Source organism: Choloepus didactylus, chromosome 13 (assembly GCF_015220235.1).
Source record: "Choloepus didactylus isolate mChoDid1 chromosome 13, mChoDid1.pri, whole genome shotgun sequence".
Classification (NCBI taxonomy): domain Eukaryota; kingdom Metazoa; phylum Chordata; class Mammalia; order Pilosa; family Megalonychidae; genus Choloepus; species Choloepus didactylus.
Genome location: NC_051319.1, coordinates 15,094,081 through 15,106,248, shown reverse-complemented (window position 1 = coordinate 15,106,248; position 12,168 = coordinate 15,094,081). Strand labels below are relative to the sequence as shown.

At 39.9% G+C, this 12,168-nt stretch overlaps 1 protein-coding gene across 3 annotated transcripts in view; it reads left to right on the top strand.

The window, feature by feature from the left end:
• Window positions 1-12,168, top strand: part of LHFPL2 (LHFPL tetraspan subfamily member 2) — a 187,505-nt gene that overhangs the window by 65,799 nt on the left and 109,538 nt on the right. Inside the window, exon 3 of one of the 3 annotated variants that reach the window (XM_037801490.1) lies at window positions 10,507-10,566. The exons of 1 other annotated variant lie outside the window; for it this stretch is intronic. The gene's annotated coding sequence lies outside the window, so the exon portion shown is untranslated. Of the gene's footprint in view, window positions 1-10,493; window positions 10,567-12,168 lie in introns of all 3 variants that reach the window. One more of the 3 variants, XM_037801489.1, reaches the window with a different exon arrangement.

The window sequence follows — 12,168 nt, the reverse complement described above, 5'->3', positions numbered from 1 at the left end:
CTGTGGCATCAGCATAGTTATGTCTTCTGTCTGAGGAAAATGTTTTCCAAAGATTTCAGTGAGGCATTAGGACAGAAGGCTGTGGAGCAAGGGATTTATACCAGTTGTGGGTTGTTTGCCATTGATTGTGGTTGAACTTGCTGATAAGTGGTTAGCTATTATAAATTAAAAAAAAATTTCCCTTACTAAAGAAAATTAGGTCCCATCACTGTGTTTTTTTTTTTCCTTCTGCTTGTTTTTTTAAAAATATTTGTTGTTGTTTAGTTCACATCACTTTTTTTTTTTTTTTAAGTTTGGAAATGCACCTGAGACATAATTCAAGCATCTGCAGCCAGCTAACACATTTGGTTAGAGAATGGGTATGGTGAGGCCAAGGTCAGGGGTCAGTTCCTACGTGGGCCAGTTAGCTGGGCTGGGCTCTGTGGCCACACTGGACTTTTAACCGTGAAACTCTCTCTCAGATGTATGCCATGGGTCTCAGGGAGGGGTGAGTGGGTAGGGAAGGATATCCAAACGCAGCTTTTCGTCCGGACCAAGCAGGGCCTCTGTCCTACTATTGGCAGGCATGGCTGTCCCACCTTGCCGTGTGAAGGGTACTCTGCCTACATCTTCAACAGCTAAAGGGAAAACCCAACATATTCCTGTGAATTAGAATCTTAGTGCCTTGTATTAGTGGGTTTCTTCAGTCTGAAGACAAAATTCCCTATCCTAAGTTAGACTATTAAAATAATGCTCCATGGTTCTCTACTTGAACGTATCTGCCTCTCCTTTGGGAATTGGAAGAAGGGCTGGCATTAGAAGAGAAGGTTGGCTTCTGTTTTAACTCCTTAAAGTCTATTGTTCTTTGTAGCTGTTCTGGTTTCTTTATTCAGTTAAACATCATTTTGTAATTAAAATGTGAAACGCTTGATTTTCATCTGTAAAAGACTAGGGCTAGGGCCCAGAAATCTTATGAAAACTGCTTGGAAAAAAATATGATTCCAGTGCACACAATTGTTCTATATGAAGAGATTTTTCCTGTTAATTAAACATGGCACATTTTTCCTTATTTCTCAGCATAAACAAAGTAAAGCATGAAGCCTTAGTAGGATTTCATCTTTGCCCAGGGAAGAATTAGATTTAGTTATGATTTGTTTCCTATACAAAATAGGAAAGACAAGTATTCTGAAATAAAATATCTCAATACTTTTTGATTAAAAAAGTATTTGTTTTCATTATAGAAATTTGAACATTGATAAACTCATATACCTCTTAATATGTGCGCCATCTTATCCCCACAATGATCACCATCAAGATACTCAAGAGTCAATTGTAACATAGGTATAAAGATTAGAATTTTAAGACTTGTGTTGGTTTTTTTCTCCAGAATTAATTTGTGATGAATGCTTGAGCAGTGGCCTCCAAACTGTTTGCTTTAACAGTGAATGTTTTCTTAAAACAAAATTTTAAATAAGAATTCTAATACAGAAAAAAAAAAGGTGAAAGCAGAGATACCGTGGTTGTCCTCGGTGTAGCAGGGAGGACGTCTGCCCACCTGCAAAACTCTTGGTGCCTCCATGGAAAATCACTCTCTGTGGCAGACATTTACAGCAGACACCTGACCTGCTTGCTTCAGGGTGAGTGCTGTGGGTGCTGGGTCTTTCCTTCTCTTCTAGATGGACAGTTGTAATGACATTCGCTTCCGTCATCTTTGACTGTGGCTGGTTATTTTTAGTTAAGCTACAGTTAGTTGCAAACTTAAAAGCTAACCACCTAAGCTAACCAGTGATTTTTCTCTATTTTGAAATTGAACCTTTACATTTAATTCATCCTTTGAGTTTAGCTCAAATGCCACTTTTCTCACTACTTTCTCATCTATGCCAGGAAGGTTTTCTTCTTGTGGATTCAGTTTTAAATCTGTAGCTACAGTGCTTATACCAAGTGGATATTCGTATTCATGGGCCTTGTGGGAATGAGTTTTTTTTTCATTGTATACCCCATTCTGGGTGATTGTGTTCTTGCCTCTTTTCTTTCTCCCACAAGATAATAAAAAGCAGCACAGCACTATTTCAAATGTAGATAATGCTGGAGTATCTCCTAATCTTTGAACAGATTGGAGTAACTCAGAGCTCTACAAACGAAAGACACATTCTTGTGTAAATGTACAATTCTTAGATCCATCTGTGTCCAAATACTGTGAGAATAAGATGGCACTAAAAATGGTCTTTTCCAGTCTTAAAAGATGCTCATGTATTCAGTAAGTATTTATTGAGCACCCATGTATAGAATTATATGCCTAAGCCTGGAAAAGATACAGAGATGAACTATTTCATATGTATCATCTCTCTTAATATATATACCATCCCTATGAGGTAGGTGCTTTTTTTGTTGTTGTTCCACTTCACTGTTGCACTGTTGGTCATCTCTTCCCTGACCTACTTGACATGCTTTTCTCATCCTTACCCATGGCATCAGTCACCTGCCATATGCTGATAATTGCACGAACTGTGTTGCCTGCTCTGAACTCCTTTCCTAAGTTTTTGTCCTCTGGAAGCCCCTGTTCCTGGTCACCCAACCAAGTACCTCAAACTGAAAATACCCTAACAGAGCAAATTTTTGTCCGCACCCTCACCACATTTGTTTTTCCTGGATTCCCTTTCTTGGTCAAGACAGTATCATTTTCCACACATATGTTCATTCAACTGACATTTAATGAGAATTATGTCTTAGGTGCTATTCCAGATATTAGGGATCTATACAGTGTGGACCAAAACAGATTAAAGGCCTTTTCTTCATGGAGCTTACATTCTATTGGATAGACAAACAAGTAACTTGAAAATATCTGTATCTGTATCTATCCATATCTCTCTACCTATCTGTCTCTATCTACCTATGATCTATCTATATCTATCTGTCTGTCTATCCATCGATCAGTTTATCAGTGAATATCAGTCAGTGGGGAGAGCTATGGAGGAAACAAGCAAGACAAGGATGACAGGCGGTGCTGGAGTGAGAGATGATGCGCGTTGTGCTCGTCTACATAGGGTGGTCAGGGAAGGCGGTGACATTTGAGCAGAGGCTTGAATGGAGTGAGGGGATAAGCCATAGGGATATCTGTGATTTGGGGGGCCTGCCTCACCCTTGCTTAGTCCTTCCCTGTCAGAGACTTGAGTCATGGTCATTTTTGTAATGACCAATCCAATGTTTATAAACATCAGTCAGGGATAGATGTATGTACTTGAAACAAGGAGTCAGACAAGCATCTAATTATTACCCAGTGTGGTGGGCATGCCATAGAGGTGTGCCCAGAGGTCTGCATGAGCTCAGAGAAGGAAGGGAAGGGAGGAGGGCAAAGGCAAGAATAAATTCAGAGAAGATTTCATGGAAGATGGCACTTAAGTTAAAACTTGAACAAAATTTCATTGCATGGAGTTGGGAAGTATTTCGAGTCAAGATAGCTATACAGCTATGGAGGCCGATGCCCTGGGTCCTTCAAAATGAGGTTTGGAGGACACAGCATCCAATTCAGCATCAAAGCAGGCCACAAAAGGGGGTGAGCACACCACCACTTGTGATGGGGAGTGTTCAAGAAACTTCAGGAAAAGTAAGCAGGGGACAGGTGTGCTTTAGGAGGACAAATTGCACTCATCTGACTTTGAAATGTGCCCTTGGGAAAGGAGAGATGAGAGAAAGAATCTTGGGGTTTTTCCCAGTCCCCTGCCCAGGTGCCTCCCTGAGAGCATTCCTTTCCCACTTCTCACTCTGTGCCCTCCTTCTCTGATTACGACAGTCTCAGCAAGGTTCAGGTACTGGGAGCTTTTACAGAAGCCTCTACCATCTTGATTAGAAGATCAGTCATTTACATGTTTTGAAAAATAACTGCTGTGTTGTGCCATTGACCTGACTCATGCCTGAAAGCTTGAAGGAGAATAGGCAGGTCTCAGACTTTTCTTCTGAAGGGAGGAAGGGGTCAAGTTTGTGGGAGGGAGACATCTTGAGGGAGGTGTAGGAAGGGCATGCTGTGGCTTGCCTAAATGAAGGGGTGTGGACTCAGGAAGACCCCCCTGGTTTGGGTGCACATTACAAATGGGATGAACGTGCCTGAGGACTTTCCACAAAAGCTCTGGAGTCTTCCACGTGAAACTTTGGCATTATTTTGGTTTTAGTGTGTTTCCCTTCGTTTTCTCTAATTTGTCAGGGCAGAGTTTTGACCAGTTTTTTTTGTGTGAAGGCTTTATAAATACAATTCAGTGATTAGATTTCTGTTGTGTGTGCTAGTTTTTATTCTCTAATCCTAAATCCTTCTATTTCTTTATGGTGTGATCTTCCTCCACTTAGGTGAGCAGATTGTTTTAGGAGATTTCAGGAGTTAAGTACCCACTTCATTGTCCCCCTTCCTAGAGGGCAAGGGATGTGCTTTCCTTGACCTTGTGGAATAATGAGTGTATTAAAGGCCTCACTATAGGACTCTATTGCTAAGGGCTTTTTTAGGATTTATTTTTATTAGTGAATTTTACTGTATGTTGATGAGCAAAACTTAGAATGATCATAAGCTTTATAAAAATATTTTACTGAGTTCATGCATTGTTGGTTTTGTTATGATTTGTATTTATTATAAATTCTTTGACATATTTTTCCCTGTGAGTGGTAAAAGCTTAGTCACAGGGTCCTCATGAAATTAGTATTGAAGTGATTTTATTCTGCCTGAAATTCATATCAGAAGCTGTCCTTACCGTGGATGGCACAGGCCTTCTGAGCCCTTTCACAGTGTAACTGAAATCCCCTTCTTTGTCTCCTCTTCACCAAAATCTTGTTACCTGCTCACTGATGGAGACTTTTTAGTAAAGCTCAAAGGCTTTGATTGTGTGGACTAAAGCTTAAGATCCAAGTACACCTGGAAGAGGTAGCAGAGTGACCCCCAGCATTGTGGTGTCACTGAGGGCTCTTGACTCTTTCACCCGGTATCAGGCATGAGAGGGAGGTACAGGGAGAACACACAGGCAGCCGAGAGCCGAGTAGCTGAGCAGTGCCTTGGGAGAGAGAATACGTTTCTTGGGAACAGCCAGTACTGCCTTGTCTCTCTTGGTCTCCCCAGTGCATGGCAGGGAGTAGGTTCTCAATAGATACTGGAGGTGGATAAACAATGGACAGATAAATGTGTGGATGCATGTGTAAGATAATGAAAAAGAAAATATTTTAGATAGGAGAGCTGAGGCTCCAAAAGCAAACTATCCATTTCACCATCAGAGCCAGCTTAGATGCAGAGACTCCCTTTTTCTGGCTGATTTTTTCCCCTTTGTTTTCAAGAAACTGGTAATCCTTTCAAGGAAAAGCATTTTCCGAATGGTGAGTTGGCCTGTCTTGGTGTAATAGCCCTGCCCCTCCAATGAGCTTCACCTGTGTGGATGCAATAAGGCTTCCACTTTGGGACATGCTGGGTGCATAAACAGCACAGTTTCCTAATTGCCACAATCAGAAACCCTTGAAGATTTGCAAGTCTTTAGGAAGCACACCATAGGTTAAACAGGCTCCTCCTTCGTCCTCAAGGAGTTTATAATTAATGGTCAGCTTGGGAGCAAGGGCTCTATTTGCTGATATGCTTGGGCCTGTGTGTGTCCATATACTCGGTTTGAATCTTTTTAATAAGCAGACTTTCTTTCTTTCTAGGTTAAATCTTGGCATCTGTTTTTCAGAAACGTTCATCTGTTACTACTTAAAGTTTACACCTAGATTTGGAACACATACTGCTAAGATACGTCAAACAGCAAAAGGGCTTGTCAGCACGTACAGACCATGTTACTTGCTGTGGCCGCCTGTTTTTCTCTGCGCACTTCCCATCTGTGCTGTGTTCACCCATTCTGTTGATGGCCTGTATCTGTCAGTCTTAAATGACCCATTCTTGGACAAGTAGTTGGGATATTTGATGAGGTTTTACACACTGCTGGTGCTCAACAATACCTGCAGTAATCTTTGCTTGTAAAATGATTGTATTTCTGAATTCAAGGTGGAAAAAAAGAGCAAATTTACTAAGAGTAGTTGTTATCTGGAGGAGTGTTTTTCAGAATTGCCTGAAGAGCTCTTATTTATACACACTTACCCCTGTCACCCTCCTCTGCCACCCAGATTCTAGGGATATTCTGGGGCAGAAGGAGTTCCCAGAGGTTGGTTGAAAAAAATCTACCTGCTTGAAGATTCCTCCCTTCATTGGAAAGCGTAATGAATAACCAAACCACCCCCATTCCTTCCCTTGTGCTCCTTTCCTCTCAGCTGATTTATCTTTTGCCTCCTGTGCTTTCTATTCTTGAATTCCTGCTATCATCTTTACTTAGTTATTTTCTCCACTACTATTAACCTGATATTTATCTCTTCCCCCATATTCTTTTCTGCCTTTCTGACTATCTGTAGGAAATTTTCTTAATAGTAAACATTAATTCATTTATTCAGTAAGCATTTATGAAATGCCCACTCTGTGTCATACACTGTGTTAAGTGTGGGGGATATACAGAGGAGTAAGTAGAATTACTTTTGTTCTCAAGGAGCTTATGGTCTGGTAGATTTATAACTAAGAGTTGTTAAATGCATGTAACAGTGACGTTAAATGCACATAACAGTAGATTTATAACTAACGGTTGTTAAATACACATAGTGTGGTCCTGGCTATGTGTGAATAGCAATAGCAGAGTTTTTGATAGCGCAAGACGGCATAATTGGATTTGGCTTGTTACTGGCACATTGGTAGGCAATTCTGTTGTACCCAGATGTTTAAAAAGTTATCCTTCCAATAGCTTCATGTTGATGTGGTAATGTTTGAGTCATGTACTTTCTTCTTCCCTAAGAGCAAAAGGAAGTTTTCATGATTAACAACATTTGGCCTCTAGTCTGTAAGGTCTTTGGGAACTTGAACTTCAGTCATTCACCGTTGTGGCTGAGTGGTGGGGCAGGCATCTTAGAGTTTCAAGTTCCCAGCATTTCACAGGAGTCCAGCTTTTGGCAGCCTGCCACTCTCTGCTGGGTAGACAGGTTCATGAAATTTGACACTCGTGTCTTTCCTTGAAAATCTTGCAAAGTTCAACAATCCTTCAATGGCTGATCCACTCCTGTTAGACTCGTGTTCAGATCCAAGTATGAGGTTATCTGGGATCTATTGTCAGAACAGAGTTCATTCATTTCATTGACTTTTTTTTTTTTTAAACTAACAGCCTAAGCTTTAAGTGACAATTTATGCTTTGGTTGAAGAAATTAGTCACTGCCTTTTGTGCTTGTTTTGCTGCTACTGACTCCCCTTAGAATGTGAAAAACTTTCCCAAGCATTTGTTGTATCAACAGAGCACAGTAAAGTAGTAGGATTGGAACAATTATTCCTTTAACCTGATTCATGTAAACAGAGCCTTAGAATGTCTACCAAAAATATAAGATCGCTTCTTCGTGTGATAAGAAGGGTTGTTCATGTGAGTGTTAGTGCCCTTACCATATTTGCTCTGAGCTAATCTCCTTTGGAATTCCCCTCTGTGCTTCAAGTCGTGGGGGCCCATCCTTGATGAATAAGAGGATGGTTGAAAAGCATCGTGTCTTTGTGATTACAGTATTGCCTAGCCATATATACACTGGACCTTGGAGTCACAAATCCAAGGTCTGAGTCCAGATTCTGGCATTTACTAATTGTGTGACTCAATTTATGTTGCTCAGATTCCTAATCTGTAAAATAGTGATAATATATGATGTTGACCCCACCCCCACACCAGCCAGCTTCTACTTACAGCATGGCTCAAATGAAAAAATGAATTTGAAAGTGTGGAGTGATTTATGTAGTGCTCTGCCATGGGAACTCTGTTCTAATCAAGGATGGGCAGAGTGAACTATCTCAGGGCTCATGGAAGGATTCTCTCTGGTAGAGAATAGTGATCGAGACTTTCTTTCTCTGTGACCTCCCTGAGCACCTACCACTTAACCCACCGCAGGTTCCACCTGGACCACTGTGGGGCTACTCTGTTTTTACAAAGTTCTCTCTTCAGTTGAGCTGACCTCTGTCCTTGTAACGTGCAAGGTAATTTCCACTCCCTGATTCTGGTTTTACAGCGTAATATGAAACAATTCAAATCAGTGCATTTCAGGCCTTAGAAACGTATAACTAAGAAGAGGGTCTTGCAGCTCTGCTTCCTGTTTTTGGCAATTCAATTCAATAAATAAGCGCTGGTGCCTATAGTGTGGGCACTGTGCTCAGGCACTAAAGGCAGCTATTGTTTCTGCTCCTGATCTCCGGAAGTGCAGCCTAAGGGCATGCTCTACTGAAATGGGGATGAATGGGAAGTAAAACTTTTTAACTCCTTAAAGCACAAAACCACAGTGGTTTAATTTTACCTAGAATGCTTGCTAGAATAAACAGTGCCTCCATTTATTGGGCTATAAAGAATTCAGAGGCCAAGCAGAACATTCTAATATACAAAAGTGAAAACAACAGGATGATAAACAATAAAGACAAATATTTATAAATTTTATAAGACCCTGTGTTTTTAACAACCAGTAAGTAAAAACATAATTGCATGTAGGGAAATGGAAAAATGGTGATATAGCAGCATAACAACACTTTGGTGTGTGGTATACTCCATGTTTTACAATCACCATACCCCATGGAAGGATCCTGAAGTGTCTCTGTCTCCTTAGTGATCAAGGGTAGGACACGCTCTGTGCATTGCCACATATTGATTTACGGAATTTGAGACAAAAACAAATGCAAAAGCAGCATAGGCCTTGGAGTTAGACGTCTTGGGTTCTATTCTTGACCTCCTCACTGAGAAGCAGCGTGACTTTGGGGAAGTTTACTTCTCAGAATTTCAGATTCCTTCAAACTTAAAATGGAGCTAAAATTTTATGCCCTGTCTTCATTATATAGTTAGGATTAAATATGATATTGAATATGGGTTCAAATTTTGACTCTTCTTACCTACAAGCCATGTAACTTTCAGAGAGGTCTTTAAACTTCCCTGTGTCTATTTCTTCATCTTTAAAATGGGGATGATACTAGTACCTACCTTGGGTTTTTTGTGAGAAATAACTGAGTTATTTCCTATAAAGTACATAGAACAGTACCTCATAGTTAATGCCTAAAACATTAATTATTATGCATACTTTTGAGGGCTCTGTGACTTAATAGACTATTTTTATATACTATATATTTTTTTAAAATAAAAATAACTATGATACCCTATTTGCCAACCAAACCCAGTAACAGAACTGGCATGTTTTATCTTTCTGATCGCTTTTGGAGGTTTCACAAGAGGTGACTTGCTTGTCAGAATAATTTAATCATTACATTGTGAATTCATTCCTAAATGCCTTTTTTCTTCAGAACTTTAGGTCAAATTTATTTATTGTAGGAAGTGCTTTTTCCATGCACTAGGAGTTTGGAAAGCTTTAGGTGGGACTCAGGATACAACCCTGTCATCTCTATTGTTGCTAGGGTTGTGGGATCATCTGAAACTTTGCTGGTGTTGTACATTGAAAAAAAAAAGGTTTAAAAAATGTTATCTTTGAATTTGAACTGTGCTAAGATTCAAGTATTTTTATGACCCATTTGGCTTTTAGGGGTAATGGCATGTTGATCAAGAACTCCGTTTATAATAGACCTATTTGTAATAATCCTAGTGGCTTATTTCACAGAGACCCTTTCCAGATAAAAATACTGATCATAATTTCCCATAGAGGGGTAAAGTAAAATTGTGGGAAGTACTTGGAATTCAGCTAGTAATGTACTTACATACAAAGAAACTTCGCAAAGATATCATTGCTTTCCTAAGCTACAACAAAGGATCTTATGAGTTCAGAATTCTTTCCTGTATTTATTTGTTATAAAGTGAAACCCAATGACTGTTGTCTAGTATCTTCAAGTTTGTCATTAAATTAAAATGATTTCTTTAGATAGAGGAACTTTTGCGCCATGTATTGGCCTTTCAACCTCAGGTACAATTTGTATAGCTTGTGGCATCTGTGTCACTGTGTTAGAATCAGTGGCTCTCCCCGCCCTGCCCCCATTTCTCCAGTCTTTGACGTCTTTGTGAATTTTAGCTTTAGAAAAAAGTCAATAGAGTAACCAAAAAGGATATAAAGTGCTGCCAGCATTGTTTTCTCGTTTACAATTTCACATTTTATTCTTTTATTTTTTTTTCTGGATTATTTGAAACCTTTTGTGGTAGTTCATAAAGTGCCCTCAAGGACAAACGTTGTATTTTCAAGTTAGTCCCTTTGTGAGGGGAAAGGAAAGATGTAATTAGGTGTATGTTTAATGGGTTGCACATTCCCCACTGCCCACTTCTATTTTTCTCTCCATCATCAGTGGTTTGGACCCTGCATTAGTACATCAGTGTTTCAGGGAAGGAGTGGTTTGGTTATGCTCTAAAAACAAGTTGAACTAGGTGCAGCCTGGGAACCCATATTTGAAACATCACATATTTAAATGAGACAAAAAATTGCATGGTAAGTCTTCTTTGTGTTAAGAAAAATCTTAATGTTTTGTTCAGTTTGTTTCTCCAGGTGGCATTTTTCTGAAGCTGTTCATTGAGACTCCCCAGCATTCCTGTGGAGTATAAGTAGGTAAGTAAATGAAATCAGATGCCTTTATTGATGGTGAGTCTTTGGAAACATTTTCCAGGTGGATAGCAACTCACTTCTTGAAAGAGGTGCAGTGTTGCAAACTTTTGGACCCTGTGTGGTAAAAACTAGTTTTTTAAGGCTAGAAACACCTTGCATAAGCATACATGAATGTTGTAAAGGACCTCATGAAGTTTCATAAATGATACTGGATTTAATGCTATAATTTCCATGCTTCAATTCTGATATACCTTGTTCTGCCACCATTCATAAACCTGTAACAGAACTCTTTATAATGGGGATAGTTGACTTTAAGTTTGTCTTTTCTTATCAGCTCTCTGTGGACCCTTTTACTGTTTCTTAGCATTTCTCTCAGAAAGGGAATGTAGAGACAGCCAATTCAAATTACCCAATTTTATTACTTGATGATGGCTCAGGGAGAGGAATTGCCGGAGTAAAAGCTGGGGAAAAAAATGACTAATGGGTGATTTATCATGAACTCTACATTTCAATTTATAAAGTTCACATTGGGAAAATTTTAGTAACAATAATAGGGGCTGACCAATCTACAACATGCATTCGAGAAAGTCAAGGCAGTGGAAAGTTAAACAATTGTCCCCAGTGGAAAGTTAAACAATTGTCCCCAAAGACTTTTATCCAGCGCTGCTGCTTCTCAAGAGAGAGAAAGCATATTCTGCTAACCCTGTTTTCACTTAGAGCTCAGGTTCTCATTAAGGGCTTGAAGATGAAGCTCAGACCAAGGAGCCCAGTACCTGGCATGGATTCTTTTTTTTTTTTTTTATTAAATTCAGTTTTATTGAAATACATTCACACACCATACAATCATCCATGATATACAATCCACTGTCCACAGTATGATAACATAGTTATGCGTTCATCACCACAATCTATCTCTGAACATTTTCCTTACATCAGAAAGAACCAGAACAAGAATAAAAAATAAAAGTGAAAAAAGAACACCCAAATCATCCCCCCATCCCACCCCATTTGTCCTTTAGTTTTCATCCCCATTCCTCCACTCATCCATACACTAGATAAAGGGGGTGTGATCCACAAGGTCTTCACAATCACACTGTCACCCCTTGTAATCTACATTATTATATAATCGTCTTCAGGAGTCCAGACTGCTGGGTTGCAGTTTGGTAGTTTCAGGTATTTACTTTTGGCTATTCCAATACATTAAAGCCTAAGAGGTGTTATCTATATAGTGCATAAGAATGTCCACCAGAGTGACCTCTCGACTCCATTTGGAATCTCTCAGCCACTGAAACTATTTCGTCTCATTTTGCATCCCCCTTTTGGTCAAGAAGATACTCTCAGTCCCACGATGCCGGGTCCACATTCATCCCCGGGAGTCATACTCTGCGTTGCCAGGGAGATTTACACCCCTGAGAGTCGGGTCCCATGTAGGGGGGAGGGCAGCGAGTTCACCTGTCGAGATGGCTCAGTTAGAGAGAGAGAGGGGGCCACATTTGAGCAACAAAGAGGTACTCAGGGGGAGACTCTTAGGCACCATTACATACAAGTTTAGACTCTTCTTTGTGGTAATGAGCTTCATAAGGGCAAGTCCCATGCTCGAGGGCT